Below are 23,122 nucleotides of genomic sequence, written 5' to 3' on the forward strand. Positions count from 1 at the left end.
AATGAGCATGTGGGACAAACAGACTTTTCTGTGATAAGCTTGGCACTTGTTTTTATCTAGTTGTGACAACTTATTAAAGCATAGACCACTAACCTGGAAATCTGCTAGAACTGAGATAATATAACAATAATTTAGCTCCTTTTTTGGTTCAATAATTTGCTAGAGTGACTCTCAGAATCTTGGAGAACACTTTTCTTACTAGGTTGGTGGTTGATTATATAGGAAATATTAAAGGATACACAGAACAGGCAGATGGAGAAATATATAGGGTAAGGTTTGGAAAAGTCCCAAGCACAGCAGCTTCTGTCCGTGTAGACTTAGGTGTGCCACCCTCCTAACACATGGTGTGTTTTCTTTCAACAACTTGGAAGCTCCTTGACCCATCTTTGTGGATATTTACAGAAGCATCATTATATAACATGATTGATTAAATCCTCAACCATTGTCATCAACTCAACTTTTCTCTCTTGTCTTTTTTTTTTTTTTTTTCAGGGGGACCTGATAATTTCAGCACTCTAATCACCTGTTAGATTCCCCTGGCAACTAGCCCCCTATCCTATGGTTGGTTATACAAGAGCTTTTCATAAATCATTAATAAACTCAACTGAGTTGAAAGGGACTTGTGATGGGGCTGGGGTTGTGGCTTAGCAGTAGAGCACTCACCTAGCACATGTGAGGCCCTGGGTTCGATCCTCAGCATCACATAAAAATAAATAAATAAAGGTATTGTGTCCAACTACAACTAAAAAAAAAAAATTAAAAAGAAAGGGACTTATGATGAACAACAAAGGATGCTTCTTACACCTTGATTTTTCTAGAGTTGCTCCAGAGTTGTTTCAGGACAAAAGGCATTATAACAAAAAGAAGTTGTTAGCCAGGTACTGTACTTATTTCTTCTTATGTCCAACTATGCTTTCTTATTAATTCCAACTTGAATATGTTTCTTTAATTCTGACTTTGGTATGTTTGTATTTTTCATTTTATTTTTGAGTTTAGTAGATGTCACATAATTTTTTTTACATATTTTAAAAATTTAATTCATATCTGGTCTTGAATGAATCTGGTGTATTAAGTTGTGCCCTAACTGGAAACATATGGCCAAGAAAAACAATAAAATATATGGAACTGACTGAAAGCTACACAATTGATTATTTAGCATAAAAAGTCTTTTTTAAAAAGTTCATGACTAGTTAGTTATTAGGAAAATCATTTCATCTAGGAGTGATTTTTAAGGCAGCATCTTGGAGTTTCCATAAAAACTTAGAACCTTCCATCTCAGAAGAAGGGATATCAACAAGAGGATCAAATTTCTCTATATCCAAGTGCAGTGGTTTCTTCTGTTCATAAATCAGGTTTGAACTATCGTTCAGTTACATCTCTTGCTCTTCTAACTCCAAAGGTTTATTGAGGCTGGAGTTACAATTCAACTTCATTTTCGTGTAGAAAGCTACAAATCATGTTGGGTCTATAGAAGAAATATTATCCTTCTTTTGTAGCCATTCTGCCCCACCTATGTTTTCTTCTCCTTTCTTCTGTTCTGTCATAAGAGTTCTTGTCATGCTGAACTTCTTCATTGTATGGTATTATATTTTAGCACTATTTTATTATTGCCTTCTGCATCTGCATTTTCAACATTTTCTTCAGATAACATGAATTCTAAAAATATTTTCATACTCCCCAGAAAAGAACATAGCTATCCAATTGTAGAATGGCCCTTTCAGTGTCAATTCCCAAAATCTTGCATTTATTTTCACATTTTGAGAGAAAGTTTGGATCAGTAATTCCTGATAATTCTACCAGAACTGCTTCTAAGGTACCTTTCCAGAACTTCTCCATTCTTACTATGGTGGGTTTTTTGAGACCCTTTTTCTAATTACAGTTGTCTCTCAGTATGCACAGGGGAATTGATTCTAGGATCCCCCAACCCATAGCATAATCTGTGTATGCTGAAGTCCTGTATATGATATAATGTTTGCATATAATTAGCATGTCATTAATCATGTCTAGATTACTTACAATACCTGTACATGCTGTCTAATAGTTGTTTTACTTATTGTTTAGGGAATAGTGACAAGAATCTGTACGCATTCAGTACAGATGCAGTATTTTTTCTGATTATTTTCTATCCATGGTTGGTTGAATTTGTGGACACAGAGCCCACAGATACAGAGGAGGCTGAATGTATGTTAGTCAGGATTCTTTGGACTGCAAGTCCAGTGTACTCTGAGGCCAGAAGAGGAATTTGTGGACTGTCATAGCCTGGCTTACATAAACAAACCAAGGGAAGGACATGGGTTTGCTAACCCTGAGACAAATGAAACCAAGATTTGTTCCATCTTTTCCTCTTACCAGTTATCTTCTTTTTCTTGTGCTGTTTTTTGCTGTTCACTAGGAAACAATGCCACTGGCTTCATTTTGTAGCTTATAAATGGAGATGTTTTTTCATTAATTCCAACTTGAAAAGTCCAGGGGAGGAGCTACGATGGGCCTGGCCTGGAATACTGGCCTGTCTCAGTGGCCTGTGGGTGGCCTCCATGATAGGCAACAACTTTCACAAAACTGGGCATTTGGAATGGGAAGGAATACCCAGATGAAGGAAGGGTGTTGGTCAGAGAGAACAAAGCTGCCCTTACACTGGGATTCTGCCCAGGCTTCTTAGCTTAAGAATTAATGCTACTTTTATATATAATGACAGTCATTCTTTATGCTGACTCTGAGATAGCTTGCATTCTGAATTATCAGAAACTTTTCACTCACTGTTTTTGCCAAGAGAACAATGAATGATAACACATGGGAAAATTTCATCAATGTTTGACATAGAAAGGGCTTCCAATTTGACATTGTCTCTTATTCTGTATATTATTTTGTGTATTATTATTGAGGCTGGAGTTACAATTTAATTACTCTGCTCTTCATTACTTCTAATTTATTTATTTATTTTTATGTGGTGCTGAAGATCGAACCTAGGGCCTCACACGTGCTAGGCGACCACTGTACCACTAGCCACAATCCCAGCCTCATTACTTCTTTTTGTACTTGGTACTTTCATAGTTATTATTTGCTCATAATTCTTTTTTTTTATTCCAGTGATAAGATCACTGCATCCTGTGTTCTGATTCTTCAGCTATATATTCTTCACTATATCTTTGGTGGGTTATCTAACCTTGTGGATTTTAACCTATTAAGAGAGGCTGATAGAAGAGTCTCGATTATGTAAAATATAAAATGCGTATTTCAGGGGATCATCTGTGGCTCTGCTGTCTTCAACACATGGGTCCCAAGGTCACTGTGCTTGTTGGTATGGACACGCTCCAGAACCAGGTCTGAAGTGATCCATGTCAGTTTGTTCACATTCTGTTGGTCACATGGTCACACTGACTGGGAAATGTGGTCTAGCTGAGTGTCCAGGAAGAAGAGGAACTGGGTTTGAATAGCTAGACAGTTTCCACACTTCTTGGTAACTTTTGTTATTTTCCCCCTTTCCCATACATGGCAGTTGTGTCATTTGGGTGGGATTGAGCCCACTCCCTGCCCCAGTTCTTCTTGCCCCAGTTACTGGTTCAAAAATAGAGACATGACCCAGGCCCAGACTAGGCAGGGCTTGGAAAGCCTCTGGTCCCGATTAATAGTTCAGGGACAAGCATATGAGGCTAACTGTCCCAATTGCTGTAAAATGGTGGAGGGAAACACCACTCCATCTTGATGGCAGAACCAATTCTTGGGGAACAAGTTTAGAGAATTGCAGAATCAGAGTTGGAGTCCTTTTGAACCTTGCCTGAAGTGCACAAGAGCTGATGCGGACTTTGCATCAATAGGAGCCATTAAATTCACTTTATCACATAATAATTTGAGGTTAATTTTTCTCTGCTTGCAACCACAAGCATTCTGATTGATACAACTTATAAAATGGAAAGGGAGAAGGGAAAGAAAAAGGTTAGAACCTGGATCTTAAGTTCCTTTTCCTTTCACTGTTGACATTTATGTGGTGTTTCTTGAATATTTGAATACTCCCAAGCAAGGTCTGATTAGATGGTATCGAAGCTTGATTTCCCAAATCCTTAGAATTATAGCAGGGATCATTCTATTCTTTTAAATTCTTTTTTAAAAAACTCTTATACAATGATTTCTCTTTGAATAATATATAGTTCTTTTGAGGAATAAATTATGACACATCTACTAAAATGAATGGAATATAGACACATGATTTCTTTTCCCATATTTTAGCAGATTCTCTAAAATTTGTCTTTTCATCAAGCAGGTGTATATAATAGATATATCATACACATTACAGAATGCATTTGATTTATAGCTGTATATTATCTCTGTTTTAGTAATTTTTTGAGTTGAATGTGCCAAACCCTTTTGAATAGTTTGTCAAATTTGTTGATTTTATGTAGCACCTTCAATTTGAAAAAAATGTCCCATGGGGTTCCTGAAAGAACATTTTAGGAGAATCATGTTGTATTCAGTAAGGCAGTTTGAATAACCTGCTAAGTATGCATGAACTGTTGCTTAAGAAGCTCATGTACACAACCAGAAGCCCCTGGCTCAACCAAAGACACCTCATACACCTGTGGTAACAAATGTACAGAATCAAGATCCAATCTGAGCCAATTGTGGTGGTGCGTGCCTATAATCCTAATGGCTCAGAAGGCTGAGACAAGAGGATCATGAGTTCAAAGCCAGTCTTAGCAAAAGTGAGGGCTAAGCAACTCAGTGAGTCCCTGTCTCTAAATAAAATACAAAATGGGGCTGGGATCTGGCTCAGTGGTTGGGTACTCCTGAGTTCAATTCCTGGTAAACCGCACCCCCCCTGCAAAAACAAATAAACAAATAAACAACAACAACAACAAAACACCCCACAAACCAGCCTGATTCATTCCTCAGAACATAGAGAACAGCAGAGAGGCGACAGCCTCAGCAGTAGAACTGACTTTGTTTTCAGAAAGGCTTTGAGGTAACTTCAGAATACTTACAGTAGGATGAAAATAGAAAAAGGAATTGGGGTCAAGGGAATGTAAGGGGGTTTAATCAGTGAAGTCAAGAGTCAGCAGTTTGTAGACATTGCCACAGGGACATGCATGGTTGTCACATAGTCTCACCAAAGAGGGAATTTAGCAGTGACTCAGGAACAGTTGTTTCTGAGCTGAGGCCCAAAGAAATTACTCTCCTGGGTCCTTTTTGAGAAATGGGGTGCTTACTAGTGTTTCTCTAATAAATGTGTGTTCATGAGGAGGAGAGGAGTGGTCAGGAACATGGACTTGGTGCCCAGCCATCTTGGGACATTGTGCATTTATGTGCTGTTTTACAAAGTTGTGTGATCTCTTTTTTCAGCAGTGCTTGGCCACCCTTTAGTGTGGTGGAGGTCTAATGTGAACAATTGGATGGATCTAGAATTGGAGTTTTGCATTTTGCATCTACTAACAAGGTGGATGAGAGAGTAGGAATGAGGGTGCTGGGTTTAACAGAAGTAACAGGAATTAGAGGAACCTGGGGAACTAGAAGAACAGGTGGAGATGAGGGCAAGGAAACATCATTTAAAGGGGACTGGAGGTTATGGGCTTAGCATAGTGCATAATAGGTGGAATTGCTGAACACCTTTAACTCAGTCTATGGTAGTGAAGACTGCCAGCCACAAAAGTGCAGAAATACGCAAAGCTGATCCGTGCTGTTGGAAGTCAGCATATTGGTACTGGAAAAGGATTCTGGGGGTACCTGGTGTGCTGGTGATTTCGCTTCTTTTTTTAAAAAAAATTTTAGTTGTTGATGGACCTTTGTTTATTTATTAATTTATACGTGGTGCTGAGAATCAAACCCAGTGCCTCACACATACTAGGCAAGCGCTCTACCACTGAGCCCCAACCTCAGCCCCTGATTTTGCTTCTTGATCTGGGTGCTGGTTATACAGGTATGTTCAATTTGCAAAGATGCATCTACTAGTAAAAGTACATAAATATGTGTACATTTTCTGTGTATATTAATGAAGTGTAAAAAAGGAAAGAAAAAGAATGAATGTACACTTGGATGTCAGACCACTTGTTTTCATATCCAAGCTCTTGTCACCTTATAGCTGTGGGGCCTTGGGCAAATTTTACTTTACCTCTCTGCCCTCATATTTCAAATCATGTAAAATAATAAACACCTAAATCAGAGAGTGTCACGAGGATGAAATGAGTTGTTAGTGATTATTAGTGATTTTTGTTAGTAATGGTTATTATTATAAATGAGAGTGTCTGAGGGAAAGCTGATGAATTGAGAGATTGTGGTCAGATTGCTCCTGGACATTCTGCCAATCAATATCTGGGGTGGGGCAGGGGTCCCCAGAGTGGGATTGGGCTGCAGGTCATAGTCACAATAAAAGATAAGGAACTGTGAGGGGGTGGTGTCAGACTTGGGATGGAGAAGATGGAGCTTGGGGCACTGAGGTCCTTAGTGAATGTGAGTGGTCCAGAGATCAAGGGAAAGTGGTGATGTCACCTTATAGCTGTGGGCCTCAGAGGCCTAGGAGTGGAGTGCTTCTTTGAGAGCGGTAGTGGAGTGGTCTGGAGGAGTGTAGCTGTGACCTTTGCAGAGTCCTGTTCGAGGGCTTTTCCAGGAATCTCTGTGCCTGTGCAGTTAGTAGCGCAGAGAAGCGTCAGAAGCCAGGAGATATTTGCTGTTGTGTCATTGAAATATGAATTAATTACATCTGTTTCAGTGTTTTCAGAATTCTATTCTCAGTCTTCTGATACCTGTAATGGTCTGCCTGGCTCGCTGTTTCTACCTTTTCCTGGAAATCTTGACTAGGTATTTCTCCCCACCAGATCCTTTTTCCATACTCTGTAACTTCAGTGACGCTGGAGGAAGTTAGTCATTCTTATCCCACCCCCTGGACCTAGTGGCAGTTATACTCTCATCTGAAATTCTGCCGCCAGGTGCAGGCCTTGTTTCTTACACCCTGTCAGGACTGCCTGATGCTTGCCCCACAGCTGGGGTCTTCTTTGCTTTTGGCCAAACCCTTTTCTGACCCTTACCCCAAGGATGAGATCCTCTCACTTGACAAGACAAGGACTTCCTTTCATCCTCTGACTCTTCTGCCTTTGCTACCACCTTCACCTCACCCTTCCCCACCCCTGCCTGCTGAGCCATTGCATTTTCCTGACTCTCCCTGAGGCAGTCATGTCTGCCAGCATTGTCTGGGGGATGAAGCCTGCCTCTCCTGCCTCTGAATAATCAGGTGGGACTCTACCTTAATGAGCCTCCGAGGCTTCCTGGGCACCCAGCTCCCAGGTCAGCCTGTCCTTTGTCTTCAGGGCTCCTGTTCTGACAGTGGGCAACATTATTAAGAAAGAAAGAAAGAAAGAAAGAAAGAAAGAAGGAAGGAAGGAAGGAAGGAAGGAAGGAAGGAAGGAAGGAAGGAAGGAAGGAAGGAAACTAAAGGAAGTACTGCTTATGTAACTTCTACCCTTTTGCCTTATTCTTCCTGGGTGTATGTTGTATGATGTTAGTTAGGGAATGAGGACATTTAAAGTGGAGAAGGGTAGGAGAGTCGAAAAGTAATTTTTATTTTGGGACTAGGCAAAGATAGTCGAAGGAGCCAACCTATAGACTAAGTGTGGTGCTCTTCTACCTATTAATATGACACAAGTGTTATAAATCTAGGCCTCTTTTCTTTTGAAAGTGGTTTTTCAAAAAAATCATTTTCAGGGGCTGGGGTATCTACAACTAAAAAACTTTTTTAAAAAACCATTTGGCGGGGCTGGGTTGTGGCTCAGTGGTAGAGTGCTTGCCTTGCACACGTGAGGCCCTGGGTTTGATCCTCAACACCACATTAAAAATAAATAAATAAAAAATAAAGATATTTTTAAAAAATTTGGGTCTGTAGGTAATATAGAATGTTTTATAATTAGACCAGTGAAATTCTATTCCCACATATTTTCTATGACCTGAGAATAATGAGGTTATAAATCAATTTTTATAATGGGATTTGCTGTCCTAAAAGCTTACCCTTTGTAAAATTTAGGAATTATGGGGAGGGTAATGATGAAATTTATGTAAAGGAATACACATAAGGATTTTAGTTCAGAGAGGGACAACTGGCCATCACTTTTTCTTGGCCAATTTTCATCAAAAGCTTAGATTTTCTTCAGACTGTGGTAGGTTATCTTGTCTATTAGGAGAAAAGCCAAGTATACACAAAACAAATGTTATAAGCTGTTAAGAATGTATATTAGTAAGGATTGGAAAGTTGTTGATAATATTTACTGAAGTTGAAAATAAGCATATTCTCAGAGGGACTTCATTACCCTAGGTACATTTTGATTGCACGAATTGTGTGACTCGACTCTATACACAACCAGAGAAGTGAAAATTTCTGCTCCATTTGTGTACAATGAATTGAAGAGCTTTCTATTGTCATGTATAACTGATTAGAACTAGTAAATAAATTTTAATAAGCATATTCTCTAACCTACCAATTCTAGTTTTACCAAAAGTCATGTAGTACTAGAATGTTCATTGTACTATTTACTCATACTAACTAACAACTAGAAATAATCTCATAATCCATCAAAAGGAGAATAAGTTGTGGTGTAAGCAAACAATGAAATACTTTATAAGAATGGAAATGAAAGTACCATTCTAGGTGCAGTAGCATGGATGAAATTCATAAGTGTTGAGCGAAAGAAGCCACATATCAAAAGATTATGTGTTATATGATTTGGTTTCTATGAAGTTCAAGCTCAGGCAGAACTATGGTGCCTAATTCAGGAGATGCTGACCTCTGGGAAAGAGGGATGGGTAGTGATTTGGAGAAGGTGTGAGGGCTCTGGATACTGGTAGTATGCTGGTTTATTACCTGGTGGTACTTAATACAGGTGAGTTCACTTTGTGATAATTCACCAGGCTATACACTTATATTAATCTTCAATAAATATATCTATTACCCACTCCCCACCCCAGTATGTACTATACTTGAGTTAGAGATGTATGTATGCCCCTTCCGGCCTTAGGGACTTGACATGTGCTAACTCTTCCTCCTTGTCACCCATCCTTTGGGCAGTCTTCCCTGAGCAGTTCTTTCCCTCCCTTCTCCACACATGCTGGGTCCAGTTTGCCTATTTGATGTGCTGTTAGTGGCACAGCTCTGATTTCACCCGTGTGAGTAGTTAATCTGCTTCTGGTGTGTGAGTTCCAGGAGAGTGGAGGCTGGGCCACAGTACCACTCACTGTGTTTCAGGTACTGCCACTGTGCCTACACTCATTGGTACTGTCAGGTGAATGCACCAAATTGCCCAGTTCCAGAGGGAGCAACAATTCCTCCCTTGTCCTTTGACTTCTAGTTCAGGAAAGTGAGAGCTTGAAGGAGCTGTAAAGTTGAAGCCCTGTGAAGGTTGCCTGGAACATTTTTGAGATTATCATAACTTTAATAACCTTAGAGGGTGATCTGTAGGAAAACTCAGCTGAGAGAGAGAAGCAGTGTTGGCTCATTGGTGTCCCTTAACCTAGTTCTATGTCCACTAGTCATGTTCCTGAGAATGAGTAGTTTATATATTATGACTTCATTTGTTCTGGCTTTTCTCATGACAGTCCTAAGGTCAAGTTTATTTTAAGTCTGAGAAATATGTCCTGGAAGTCAGTTCCAAAGTCCTTATTTCCTTTTTCTTTCTTTTGTATTGAAGTATTGGCTATCCCCTTCATCTCCTCCCCCAGAACAGCTTTGCGAGTACCATGAATATTCTCAATTTTGCTCTTTCCCTTAACGAAAGTTCTTTTCCAACTAGATATAGGAAAATGACACATTCTTATTTACCATGCTAATGTGACAGCTTTTAGCTAAAAGCAATGCTCCAGTTAACCCAGTAGGAAGAAAAATTTAAGAAATACATTTACATTTAGACTTTATTTGTTGGATGATTTTTGTTGGGCTTTTTCCTTCTTGTGTAATGTGGTTAGGAGACATGTCTAGAGCCAGACACTACCAGTCCAAATCCTAGCCTTTTGGCAAGTCTCATAACCTCAGCTTTTTCTTATTTGTAAAATGGGAGTAGTTGTCAAGATTTAATTAACTTTTGAATGTAAAAATGGTCTGCCTAAAATATTATGAACATTCAATAAATAGCAGGTACCCTAAAATGGAAGATTCAGCTTTATTGTTAGAAAAAGAATGGTTTAAATCTATAATACCTATTAAGATTCTAAAAAGTTGATTAGGCCTTTTTGTTTAAGAATATATTTGGAAATTAATTTTGGTAACTTAAAAATGATTATGCATACCCAATATGATTATGTATACCAGTTCAACCCCCAATACCAATTATAGAGTTTACCTTTGAGAATTAAGAAGGAAGTATAATATCATTATATTGATTTGTATAATTCTTCCCACCCCATTTTGTTTTAGAAACAAGAGTGGAGTGGGGTGGGGGGTGAAAATTTTGGAGAACCTGATAAACTTCACCTCTTAATAATGTTTCCTGAAGAACAGCCCCATCCAGAATTTCACAGGAAGCTGGGAATGTTAATTGGAGCCATGAGTTCTTCATTTTTCCTTTCTCCAGCAGTTTTTATTTGCTCTGGTTTCAAGGGCTACACTAAATGACCCTGTATTTGTTATTGAGAAAAGGAAAGGCTGAGAAATGTTTTGCAAAGAATGGGAGATGGTAATTACATTAAAATGTATAGATTTGGACCTTAGCAACTTTGGTCCTAAAGGGTTTGATGGGGAAATTATAAGGTCATAAGGGCTTTGAGATGTGGTGGAAAGAACAGAGACTCTCCATATCCTGCCTCTGCCGCTGTGCACTTTGAACAAGTTACTAACTTCTCTGGGTGTTGCCTTCCTAACTTACAAAATAGAAATGATAAATTCTACCTTATTGAGTTTTTGAAAAAATGTGATAATGATACTTTTCCTATGAGACAGTGAGATAAATATAAAGGAGTGAGTTTTTATTAGCTCTTTTTTTCCCCTCCCACTTCAACTTAACCAAATATATGCTCTGGCAAGATTAAAGGAATTCTGTTCAATAGACTGATTGCAGAAGGATTGCAGGTAGGATGCCAACCTAGGCAACTTAACAAGACCTGTTTCAAAATAAAATAAAAAAGAGCTGGTGACATAGCTCAGCCGTAGAGTGTTCTTGGGTTCAATCCCCAATACCAAAAAAAGGAAGATAAAAAGGATTAATTGCAGTTAGTTTGTTTAGTATTATGAACCATTTCTTTGTGGAGAATTATAATATATGAAAGTAGAATAGTATTATATTTGTTGTATAACAATGACCCAAAATTTAGTGGCTTATAGCAGTAATAGTCATTGATTTCTCACTGTTTCTGTGGGTTAGGAATTTGAAAGTGTCTGGCTCAGAGTCTCTGTGAGGTTGCAGTCAGGTGTTGGCAGGGCCTACAGTCATCCTAGGCTTGACTAGGACTTACTACCAAGGTAGTTCACTCACATAATTGACCAAGTTAGTGCAGGATGTTATGAAGATGGGTCATCTTCTCAGGGCTGCTCAAGTGTCCTCACAGTGTGATTGTTGGCTTCTCCCAAAAAAGCAGTCCAAGAGGTCAAGGCGATCCTTACAATGCCCTTTCTGATGTAGTCTGGGATGTTAGATATCATCAGTTCCACCATATTCTGTTTGTTGCAGAAACCTCGATAACTCAGTGGGGGTGGAGACCATATAAAATCTTGTGATAATCATCACATCTGGGGCTGGGGATGTGGCTCAAGCGGTAGCGCGCTCGCCTGGCATGCGTGCGGCCCGGGTTCGATCCTCAGCACCACATACAAACAAAGATGTTGTGTCCGCCGAGAACTAAAAAAATAAATAAATATTAAAAATTCTCTCTCTCTCTCTCTCACTCTCCTCTCTCACTCTCTCTTAAAAAAAAATAATCACATCTGTAGTTCATTAGTGATGATGTGGTGGCAACTGATGATATTCTAATATTGTCATTCTTTTTTCATTTAATACTCCCCTCACTAATTATTTGATAAAGTTTGAATAGCACAGGCAAGATAAATGCTTGTTTCTTGCCCTTTATTTACCAGTTGTTTGAATAATGATTTGGCTTGCTAGCATCCTTAAAAGAGGGCCAGCTAAATTTTATTTAAAAATTTTTTTTGGTAAATATTTATTTTTTGGTTGTAGGTTGACACAATATCTTTATTTTATTTTCATGTGGTGCTGAGGATCGAACCCAGTGCCTCACACATGCTAGGTGAGCAGTCTGCCTCTGAGCCACAACCCCAGTCTAAGATATTATTATTAAATCAAAAGATTTTAACATATTGAGTGTTTTAGTCTGTTGCATTTATCTATATTGATAGGTACATTTATGTATTTATATCCCTTTATAATGAGTGGTAACACTACATGTTGTGTTTTTTACTTTTTCTCATTTAACAATATATTCTTGATCACTCCATAGCCGGATGTGGAGGCATACATTAAAAAAAAAAGATATAATTCATTATACGCACCCTTGTAATTTGATGGTATTTAGCATATTCACAGAATTGCACAACCTTTACCACTGATTCTAAAATGTTTTTTTAATCAAAGAAACGTTTTTTTATCAAAGAAACGGTGTACCCATTTGTAGTTGCTCTCCATTGCCTCCTGTTCCTGCCCTTTACTCAGGCCTGGCAACCACTAATCTACTTTCTGTCTCTTTGGATTTGCCAGTGGACATTTCATTTGCCAATAGACATTCATTTAAATGGAATCATTAAATTTCTGACCTTTGTGTCTGACTGTTTTCACTTTATATGATGTTTTCAAGGTTCATCCATGCTGTGGTTAGAAACAACTCCCATTTCTTTTTAGTAGTATTAGGAGTATAGGAGTATTCCACTGAACTGATCTGTCTGTACTCTAGTCAGTCAGCCCACATTAGAGAACATTTGAGTTGTTTCCAAACTTGTTATTAAATGACTTTTTACATCATTATTCTTTCATTTTTCATGTGTAATATTGCTAAATTTTGCTGAATTCTTTATGGGCTTGTACCATTTGGAATTTTTACCAGGAGCATTTCAGAAATTCTATTCTTCACTGGTCTGTGATAGAGTGGTATTTTATTATATCTCACTGTAGTTTTAGTTGACATTTTAGTTTATATTTTTCATAATCAAGAGTAATTGAACATCTTTTCATGTGTTTAAAAGCCTTTTGCATTCTTTTTTCTATGAATTATCTGTTTGTATTCTTCTAGATTATTTCTCTAAAGGGTTTTCATTCCCTTTTTGGCTTCCCTTTCTGAATTTGCAAGTATATATTTTTCAGTTTCTTACATTCTTATTTTTACTTTAAGGTAACTTGTCATGCAAATTTAAATTTTTTATGTAATTAATTTTAATAAGGTTTTCCTTATTGCTTCTGGACTTTGAGTCATAGTAGGCAACTTTTCCTTACTCTCACATTATAATATATTTACTGTTGCACTCAATGAGTTTATTTTTCACATTTACTTCTCTGATCCCTTTGAAATTTATCTTGGCGTATTGATATGGCTGTGGAATTTTTCCCAGCACTATTTCCCCTACCAATTTAATATGCTTTATGATAAATATCATACATAATTCTGTCCATATTTGGATTTTCTCTTCTAAGAGTCAGATATGTTTAGTGTACACCATTACAACATTGTTGTAATTATAAGGCATTTGTATATGTTTTTTTTTTTTAAAGAGAGAGTGAGAGAGGAGAGAGAGAGAGAGAGAGAGAGAGAGAGAGAGAGAGAGAGAGAGAATTTTTAATATTTATTTTTTAGTTCTCGGCGGACACAACATCTTTGTTGGTATGTGGTGCTGAGGATCGAACCCGGGCCGCACGCACGCCAGGCGAGCGCGCTACCGCTTGAGCCACATCCCCAGCCCTTGTATATGTTTTAATAACTGTTAAGGCTAGCCCTCATTTATTTCCATTTTCAGTTTCTCCTGCCATTCATTGCATGCTTTTTGTTTGTTTTTAACAGATGAACTTTTTAATCAGTTTGCCCACCTCCAAAAAGAAAATTGAGATTTTTATTGGGATTATGTTAAATGTATAAATTAGTACAGGGAGAACTAATACCTTGATGATGATGTGTCTTCTTGTCTAAGAGTATAGTATATCTTTGCATTTGTTTAGATCCGTTGTTTAAGGGGAGTGTTTTTACCATAGTTGTCCTTATTAAGCTTATGCTTAGATTTTTTTTTTCTTTCACAAGTAGGATTTTCTCTTCCGTTAGATTTTCTAACTGATTTTCTTTTTCTAAAATAAATGAATCTTATTGATTTTTGATGTTTATTGTATAACCTGCTAAATTCTCTGATTTATAGTAGTACTTCTTTCATAAATTCTTTAGGGTTCCCAGACATATTGTTGTAAATTGAGCTTACCTCTTTTCTAATTTTTAGATCACTAATTGCAGTCTCTTATCTAATTGCATTGGATAGTATCTCCAATACATGTTAAAAAGTAAAGAGGATAGTATTTTTTAAAATATATTTTTAGTTGTAGATGAATGTAATACCTTTATTTTATTAATTTATTTTTTATATGGTGCTGAGGGCCGAACCCAGTGCTTTATCATTGAGCTTATCACCTTAGCCCCAAGAGGATAATATTTTGATGTAAAAATAGTCTTGTTTCTAATTTTGTCAAGAAAATTCTAGTTTTTCTCCATGAAAATTTACCAGATTTTTATGCTGAATAAAAGGAACAAGGAAGGAAATTATATGGAGAAAGTATTTATTTATTCATTTTGCTTCTTTTCAAAGCACTGGGGTGAGATATACTCAAGAATGGTATTTTGCTGTTATTCATCTCTCAACTTTGTAGTGTAACATTTTCTCAGTAGTTGGTGAATTTTCAATAGTTATTATCAACTACTGATGACAAGGAAAATATTTAGTATATTGAGGTAATAAAAAATGTGGTAGAGGGCTGGGATTGTGGCTCAGTGGTAGAGTTCTCGCCTAGCATGTGTGAGGCACTAGGTTTGATCCACAGCACCACATTAAAAAAATAAGTGAAATAAAGGTATTGTGTCCATCTACAACTAAAAATATGTTTTAAGAAATATGGTAGGATTCCATTACTATCTAATTTTAATTTTGAAAATGCATAGAAAAAAAGAGGTTTAACCAAAGCTCAGAGGCATTACCTCTGAATTGCCATCTGAACACTTACTTAAGTGTTTATTTTGTCAGAGCAGGAAATACTGGAGGGACTTGCACATCCTCAGCTAAATGCTTCAGTGACAGCTCAGGCTCTTGGATGAAACTAGTAACTGCAAGGGATGGGAAAGGGTAATCTTCCTGTGGGCTTAGGAAGGAAGATAACCAGATATGGATGTGTTGAGAATTCCTGCCCAATAGAGTCCCCCCCCCACCCCCGCCCCCCGGGTGGTGGTGGTGGGGGGTGCTAATTCTTTAATCTTTTAGTTTCTTCCATGTTTGGGTTTTATTCTACTTCTATAAATTTCAATTTGGTTCCAGGCAGTTGTTCTTAAGATTTAAAATATTATTTGCAACATATCCCACATAAACATGGTTTCGTGAGTATTTCAGAACAATCACTTTAGCTACTGAGTGAAAAATGAATTATAGGGGGCACAGAAATAGCAGTAGGCTAAAGGGCTTTTGCAGCTGTTCAAAGAGGTAGTCTTGGTTTGGTGGAAAGAGTAAGCAAACTGGGGATGTGTTCTGGAGGTAGTCTGTGGTTATGTAGACAAACTGTTTCATATAGTTTCAGGACAAAGTAAGGAGCCTATGTCGGATGTCTTCATCCAGAATGTCTGGCTGTTAACAATTTTTTTGTTGTTGATTCACATTCTGGCTTAAACTCTGTATTTAATTGTAGACCACAACCCACCAGTTCAGGGGCCACACTCTCAGCAACACCATTGTCTAGTATTTCCATCTTAGGGACAAGCCATAAATTATTTACTCATTCTCTTAGTTTTGGACATTTATGTGTTTAGCCTCCCTATCATCTTTATTTCTGTATTAGAAATAAATAATATTGGGCTGGGATTGTGTCTCAGCAGTAGAGTGCTCGCCTAGCATGAGCAGGACCTGGGTTCGATTCTCAGCACCACATAAAAATAAAGGCATTGTGTTGTGTCTATCTACACCTAAAAATAAATATTAAAAAAAGAGTTAAAAAAGAAATAAATAATATTGCTAAGAAATTCTTACTGATACAACTATGTATGTATATCTTATAATTTCTTTAGAATAACTCCTGGAAACAGAATAAGGATTTTGGAACATATTGACAAATTGTTCTCTAAAGAGGTTGTATCCACTTACAGAGCCATATTTTTGCCATCCCAATTAAAAAGAAACTTTGCTTGGATAGCAAGTCATCATTTGAATATGTACTTATTTGATTATAGTAAAATATTTTCATAATTATTATTTATATTTTTGCCATATATTTTGTTTATGCTCTTTGGGAAAAAATTTCAGAAATTTTCTTGAAAATATTACAGGAAAAAAATCTATGTAACAAATGTGTCACAATTATGATAGCTGTCACACCATTTGGGTGATAGATATATGAGGGTTCTCAATACTATTATTTTCATGTGTGTTTGGAAACTTTGATTTAAAAAAAGACTCTTAAGTTCTTTGGAGGGCTTTTTTTTTTTTTTTGGTGGGGGGGGGTATCTGTTTTCTTTGGCTTCTCTGTGGCGAGTGTTGTCTTCTTGGGCCCTTTTACTGGTACACTTTAGATGGTGTGATCTTTCCAGAAAAAGCCATAAAAGACAGGAAGAGGGGCTGGGGATATGGCTCAGTGGTAGCGTACTCGCCTAGCATGCGTGAGGCACTGGGTTCGATTCTCAGCACCACATAAAAATAAAATTAAGATACTGTGTCCACCTACAACTAAAAAATAAATTAAAAAAAGACAGGAAGAAGTCAAAGGAGGAGGCCTGTTATTACCTTCTTATTTAAAATGTCCATGGTCATTTGCAAATGATATGTTCTCTTTTAGGTACAAATTTTGAAGCATACCAGCTACATAAACTTGCTACTAAATCAGCTTTCTACTCTTCTAGATCCTGAGTCCATGTTTTGTACCCCATCTTCCAAGGCATTTACCAGAGTTATTATTCAGTCAATTTCTCCTTATAATAGTCACAGCTCGGGGCTGTTGAAAAAACAAACAAAACAAAAAAGAAAAAAAAAACTTTTAAAATTTTGAATTAATTTTAGGCTTATTAGAAGAGTTTTGAAAAAATATAGTATAAATACTTCCTGCATTCTCTTTACTGATATTACTGAAATGGTATTTTACTATCTTTTATTATATCTGTATCCATATTATTATTTTGGACCATTTGAAAATGAATATATCTGATGTCCTTTTATAGTCTTTCAGTGTATATTTCTTAAAAACAAGGATATACTGTTATCAATACAGCTGTCAAAATCATGAAATTAACACTGTTATAATACTGTTATCTAATTCACAGACCTTATTCAAATTTGCCATTTGTCTCACTAATTTCCTTTATGGCTCCTAAGTCTGAATATTTGTGTCCCCTCTGTAAAATTTATATGTTGGGCCAATGCAGTTGTATTAAGAAGTGCAGCCTTGGACTGCGGTTATAGCTCAGTGGTAGAACACTTGCCTCACACGTGTGAGGCCCTGGGTTTGATCCTCAACACTACTTAAAAATAAATAAAAATGAAGATATTGTGTCCATCTACAACTAAAAAATATACATATATAAAGTATATTTATATATAAAATATATACATTTATATATTATATATTTTATATATTCTATTATATATGTTATATATATATATATATATATATATATATATATATATATATATATATAAAATATATATGTATAATAGAAGTGCAGCTTTTAGGAGGTGATTAGGAAATGAGGATGGGATTTGTGCCCTTACAGAAGAGACAGACCTTACCAGACTCTGAATCTGCTAACATCTTGATCTTAGATTTTTCCACTCTCCAGAACTGTGAGCAGTAAATTTATATTGTTTATAAATTATCAGTTTAAGACACAAGTTGAGCACCACTTATTCAAAATACTTAGGACCAGAGAAGTTTTTCAGATTTTGGATTTTTTTTAAAATTTTGGAATATTTATATAGACTTCACCTTTTTGAGGGCTGTTATTATTATTACTATTTGTATGTGTGGGGAGTATGCATGTACATGGTGTTAAGGATCAAACCTAGGGCTCTGTGCATGCTAGGCAAGTACTCTACTGCAGAGCTACAGCCCAAACCCTTAATTAAAAAAAAAGAAAGAATTTTTTTTTTCTTTTTGAGACAGGGTCTGTTATGATGTTCTGATGGCCTCAAATTCCTGGGATCATGTGATCCTCCTGTTCCAGCTTCCTTAGTGGCTTAGTGGCTTCCTTAGGCACATGCCACTAGGCCCAACTTGGATTTTAGATTCTTGGCTTAGGGATGCTCAGCCTGTATTTTGTTAAAGCAGCACAAACTAATATAATAGCAAAAGAACAATATTATTATTTTCTGATCCAGTGTCCAGTCCAGGATTATGCATTTAATTGTTGTGTCATTTTAGGTTTTAGTCTGAGACAGTTCCTCAGTATTTATCCATTGAGATCTGGGCATTTTTGAAGAGCACAGACCAGGTGTTTTGTATAGTTTTTCTTATGTTAGCTCTGTCTGATGTTTTCTCACTATAGATTCAGTTTGTACACTTTGGGAGGAATGTCACAGAGGTGACATTCTGTTACCTCAATGCATCATAGCAGAAGGTCCCTTCTGTCTGTTGGTTCTTTTACTGATGATGTTCCCTGTGGTCACTGGATTAGAATGGGCTTTTTCAGGTTTCCTCATGTTTTTCCCTTCTGAAATGAATAAATATCTCGGGGGAGGGAATAATTTGAGACTATGTAAATACCTCTTAATTTTTTTAAACTTCTACAACTAGTTTTAGTATTCATTGATTTTTGCCTGAAACAAAACCATGATGATTACCAAATGGTGAGTTTTAACTCCTGGGCAGCACTTTTTGACAGCTTGTCTTTTAGCTACATGGGGTCTGTCTCAAGTCTTTTATGGTTGAGATACACAGCAGCTTTATGGAAAAGAGCAGCGAGGTCTTAACAGTGGTTCAGACTCATGGTTGCTTCATCTGTCTTACATCTTCTTAGAGAAGATTTAATAATTGAGTTCAGGTCTCACCCCCTGCTTGATAGATTGGACACTGTTTGCCTCTGCCCATCTGCTGTCCTCTAGCTCACTCCTAATTTTGGTCCACTGCCAAGTTGAATGCAGGGCATTGGTGGAGGGGTGTGACTTGTTTTTCAAGTGTTCAGGAAAAGAGGAGAGCCCAGCAAAAATGAACATGGTAATACTAAACGTGTGTGTGTTTTTTTTTTAAATGACATCTGTGACACAGATCATATCAAGTAGAATAAATTAGCCAAGGCTTCTTTTTTCAGAAGGGGCTTCAGTATTGTAGCATGTCATGGATTCTATATAGGAGTCAAGAGAAGATTTGTTCATTTTGTTGAATGGAAAAATATATGAATATGTTTACACACTAAAGGGCAAAGTCATTAGAGGAAAACAAATGATCAAGATAGAGTTATTTTGAGGGATCTCTGAAAAGGTAAGCCTAGGTGATAAGATTAACTCTTGAGCTAGAAGGAGGACGCTTATTTTAGGAGACATTGTAAAGAAAGAATTGAATGCCATTATTTTTGTAGGTGATACACAGGCAAGAAGTTACTGCATGGTTTCCTCATTTTTTTCTTTGTGAAATAGGAGTGAGATCATATTCTTAGAGTGAAGGAGAACAGGAGGACATCATTGGTTAGGGAGAGTGTTATGAAGACTAAGTACATTGTCTGGGGCTCATCAAAGGATTTCCAGGCAGCTGGTAACAGAGACAATGAATTCTTCATGGTCTTGGTCCATAAGGCCACGTGATTTTCTCCAGCAGTGCTCAGCAGCCTGGATGTAGAAGCAGAGGAAATGAACAGGAAGGTTGATTGAGGGTTGTTGCTTTGCCACATATTGTGGAAGCAGGAGAGCAGAAGGTGGAACAGAAGAGTATGGGAGAGGTGGTTGAGTAAGGTATCATAGTTTGAGACTCCAAGGTCTATAAAGATTGGGGAGTTGGACTGGGAGGGGAGAACACAAGTGAAAGGATTGGCCATCAGAGAATTAATAGGGAAAGAATAGGGTTCAGGATCGTCAGCAGGATAGATAAGTTGGTCAGAGACTAGGATTTAGAGTTAAAATTTCCAGTGTGGGACACTTTTGGGTTGTGAGGGTTCCAAGTGAAGTGGGGTGGAGTTGAAGATTACTGAGGTGGGGTGAAACTTGTTGACATTGCTGGCTGGACAGTGACACCACCAGGTTGATGGCAGGGCATTGGTGGAGGGGCATGATTGTTCCAAGTGTTCAGAAAAGGAGGAGAGTCAAATAATAATGAATATTATATACAAATAGCACAAACAACCTTCAACAAAGGTGGAATTTTGGCTGCCAAGGAATCAAGGATTATTGGATCTGGAGACTTGCTGGAGCTGGCTTTTGTCTATAGCCAAAAGTTGGTAATTGGGTAGTTATATAATTTCTTTTTCCTATAGCAGTCTTCCTTTCCCTCCCTTCTCTACCTGGCCCACTCCAGCTAGCCCTTAAAGAATTTGCTGTGAGATCACCTTTTCCAGGAAATCTTTCTTGCCCCCTGTGGTCTCTCTATCGCCATCATTCCTCATGCTTTCCTCTAACTTAGCAGGAAGCACACTCTGTCATCATCACTATTCTTGCCTCATTGAGACTGTAACTTCCCTGTCTTTGCATATATTTGGCTAAATAGTATGAAATTGTCATTTAGTAAGTAAATTTGTTCCAGTTTGTTATTCCTCTGCCTAATAGGCAACTTTCCTTTGTCAGTTCATCTTCAATCTTAGTTTCTGAAGTCTCATGCTCCATTCTTAGTTTTGCTTTAGCCAAGTTCCATGCAGATAAACAGAGAAGTTTCTTTCTCCGTGACCAACAAACATTCATATGGAACAGTCAACCTATTCAACCCTGCTTAGGGTTTTGTTTTGTTGACGTCCTTTTCTTCTGCATTTTTCTCTACTCTGTAGAAAGGTCCAAAAGAAACTTTGTACTCAGTCTTCCCCTGTTGCCCCAGTTTCTCAGCTCTTTGTCCATGGGTTTCATCCTCCTGTTGATTCTTACTGAGTTATCTAAGTGCCACATAGAAATCAGGACTCAGTCTAGTATTCTCCTTCTGTTGTGTCCCATCCCATGCTGGAGTCTGTTGGCTTAAATGTCTTGATGGGGCTGCTCTTGCTTCTGTGCTTGTCATTCACTCTTTTCAAAAGTGACTTTAGTTTACCAGTTGCTCCAGATACAGTTTTCCAGAAACTTAATGATCTGCATGCATTATACATTAAAAAGAGCACTGAACAACAGCATATCCAGATTTCAGGTTTATCTAAAATAATAGTAAAACATTTCCCTTTATTAGTTGGGGCAGACATGCAGTGTGTAAATCAGGTAAGTTAGTTTGGGCATTTTCAGTAGATTCCTGTTCCCCTTCCTAGCTGATCTTCTCAAAAGTTGTTCTTGTTTTTGTGGTCACCAAGAAGGTAATGTAAGAATGCTCTTTACTGTAAGTTATGCATCAGATCTCTTCTCCTTGAAGACAGATGAATTCTGGTTGCAGGCTTCTTCCCATCCCTCCTCCTACTACCCCTCTGAATTGGACCTTCCATTTTGAGGGGCCCTCCCTGAAGTCAGTTCCCTGAGATGACCTACTTTCATGAGGAGCTTGCTTTAAGAATGTCCTCCTCCTTCGGGAGCAGGGTTCCTCAAAGCCACCATTTCCATGTGTTCATGGGGTCCTGTCCTAGCCATGCATTTTTCTTTTCCAGGGCCAGTTCTATAATTGTAGCATGATTAGTGACATTTAAAGAAAGAAACCCCATGAACCAATTTCACTTAAGTTGTCTGGTCTGCTGAGCACTCTGCATCCACCAGAAATGTTTCTTACTCCCCTCCTCCTCCCTTTTTAGACTCTGGTAATCCTTTAGCAGGTTAATCTGAGTTTATATTTAGATGAAAGTTATCCATTAACAGAAAAGTCTGAAACTGAAGAGGGGCTGACAGCCTTGAAGGTTCACAGGCTGTGTTTAGACCAAAAAGTCTTTGCAGAACATGGGGACTGTAAGTATCTATTTTGGTAGATAGTATGAAGGAGCATCAGATCAGCCTCAGAAAGCTGGGAACTTCTAGAAACTCCGGCCAGAACAATATGTCCTACCTTCATGCTTCAGGCTTTGACCCCAGTGGGTCTCAAACCTTTCTGATGCTGGTGTGTGTGTTTGTGTGTGTGTGTGTGTGTGTATCACAGAACCCCACAGTCTGCTTTGCCCCATTCCACCCTTCCCATCTGTTACCAACTGCAGAAATTCCAACCTATCTGAATATGTGCAGACTTTGTGGGAACTCTGTACCATTGAATGCCAGGCTCCAAATATTGAATTAGAGTCCTCTGAACCAGTGTTTGTCAAACTGCCCACTAATGAGTCATGACATTAGGTTAGCAGGTTATATCTAGTACTATTGTTCTGGTTACTATTGCTATGAAACAAACCACCCCAAACTGAGTGGCATTAAACCATAGCTATTTTATTATACTCATGGATTCTGTGGGTCAGGAATTTGGGCAGGGCATAATAGGGAATAGTTTACTTGTACCATGATAACAGGGTGTATGTGTGTGTGTGTGTGGGGGGGGGGTATTGTGGAATAATTTGGAGACTGTTTGATACACATTTCTGGTGCCTGTGCTGGGGAACCTTGAAGGTTGATTAGATCAGCTGGGACTGATGGCCAGTGCCTGTCGTTAGCCTCTTCACATTATTGGGGCTTCTCATAGCTTGGTGGCTAGGTCCCAAGGAAGCCTCTAGAGAGCTAGCTTTTCAAGAGCCCAAGGCATATATTTACATGACACTTAATAACCTTGCTTAAGAAGTCACATGATCTTGATTAGTAGGAGCTTACCCATATTCCAGGGGAGGGATATAGGTTCCCACCTTTCAATGGGTGGAGGGTCAAAACATTTGCAGGTGTTTTGAAAACTGTTAACTTTATTTTAAAACAAGA

General features: G+C 37.9%; 1 protein-coding gene and 1 pseudogene across 4 annotated transcripts in view; one reads left to right on the forward strand and one right to left on the reverse strand.

Annotated features, from left to right (window-relative positions):
- The window catches only part of PDE8A (phosphodiesterase 8A), a 154,855-nt gene that overhangs the window by 16,911 nt on the left and 114,822 nt on the right, over positions 1-23,122 (forward strand). The window lies entirely within an intron of this gene.
- LOC308647330 (general transcription factor 3C polypeptide 6-like) lies at positions 1,212-1,836 on the reverse strand (annotated as a pseudogene). The gene has a single exon. The product of its transcript is annotated as a general transcription factor 3C polypeptide 6-like (transcript).

The sequence above is a fragment of the Spermophilus citellus genome, assembly GCF_964194105.1.
Source record: "Spermophilus citellus genome assembly, chromosome: 4".
NCBI lineage: Eukaryota > Metazoa > Chordata > Mammalia > Rodentia > Sciuridae > Spermophilus > Spermophilus citellus.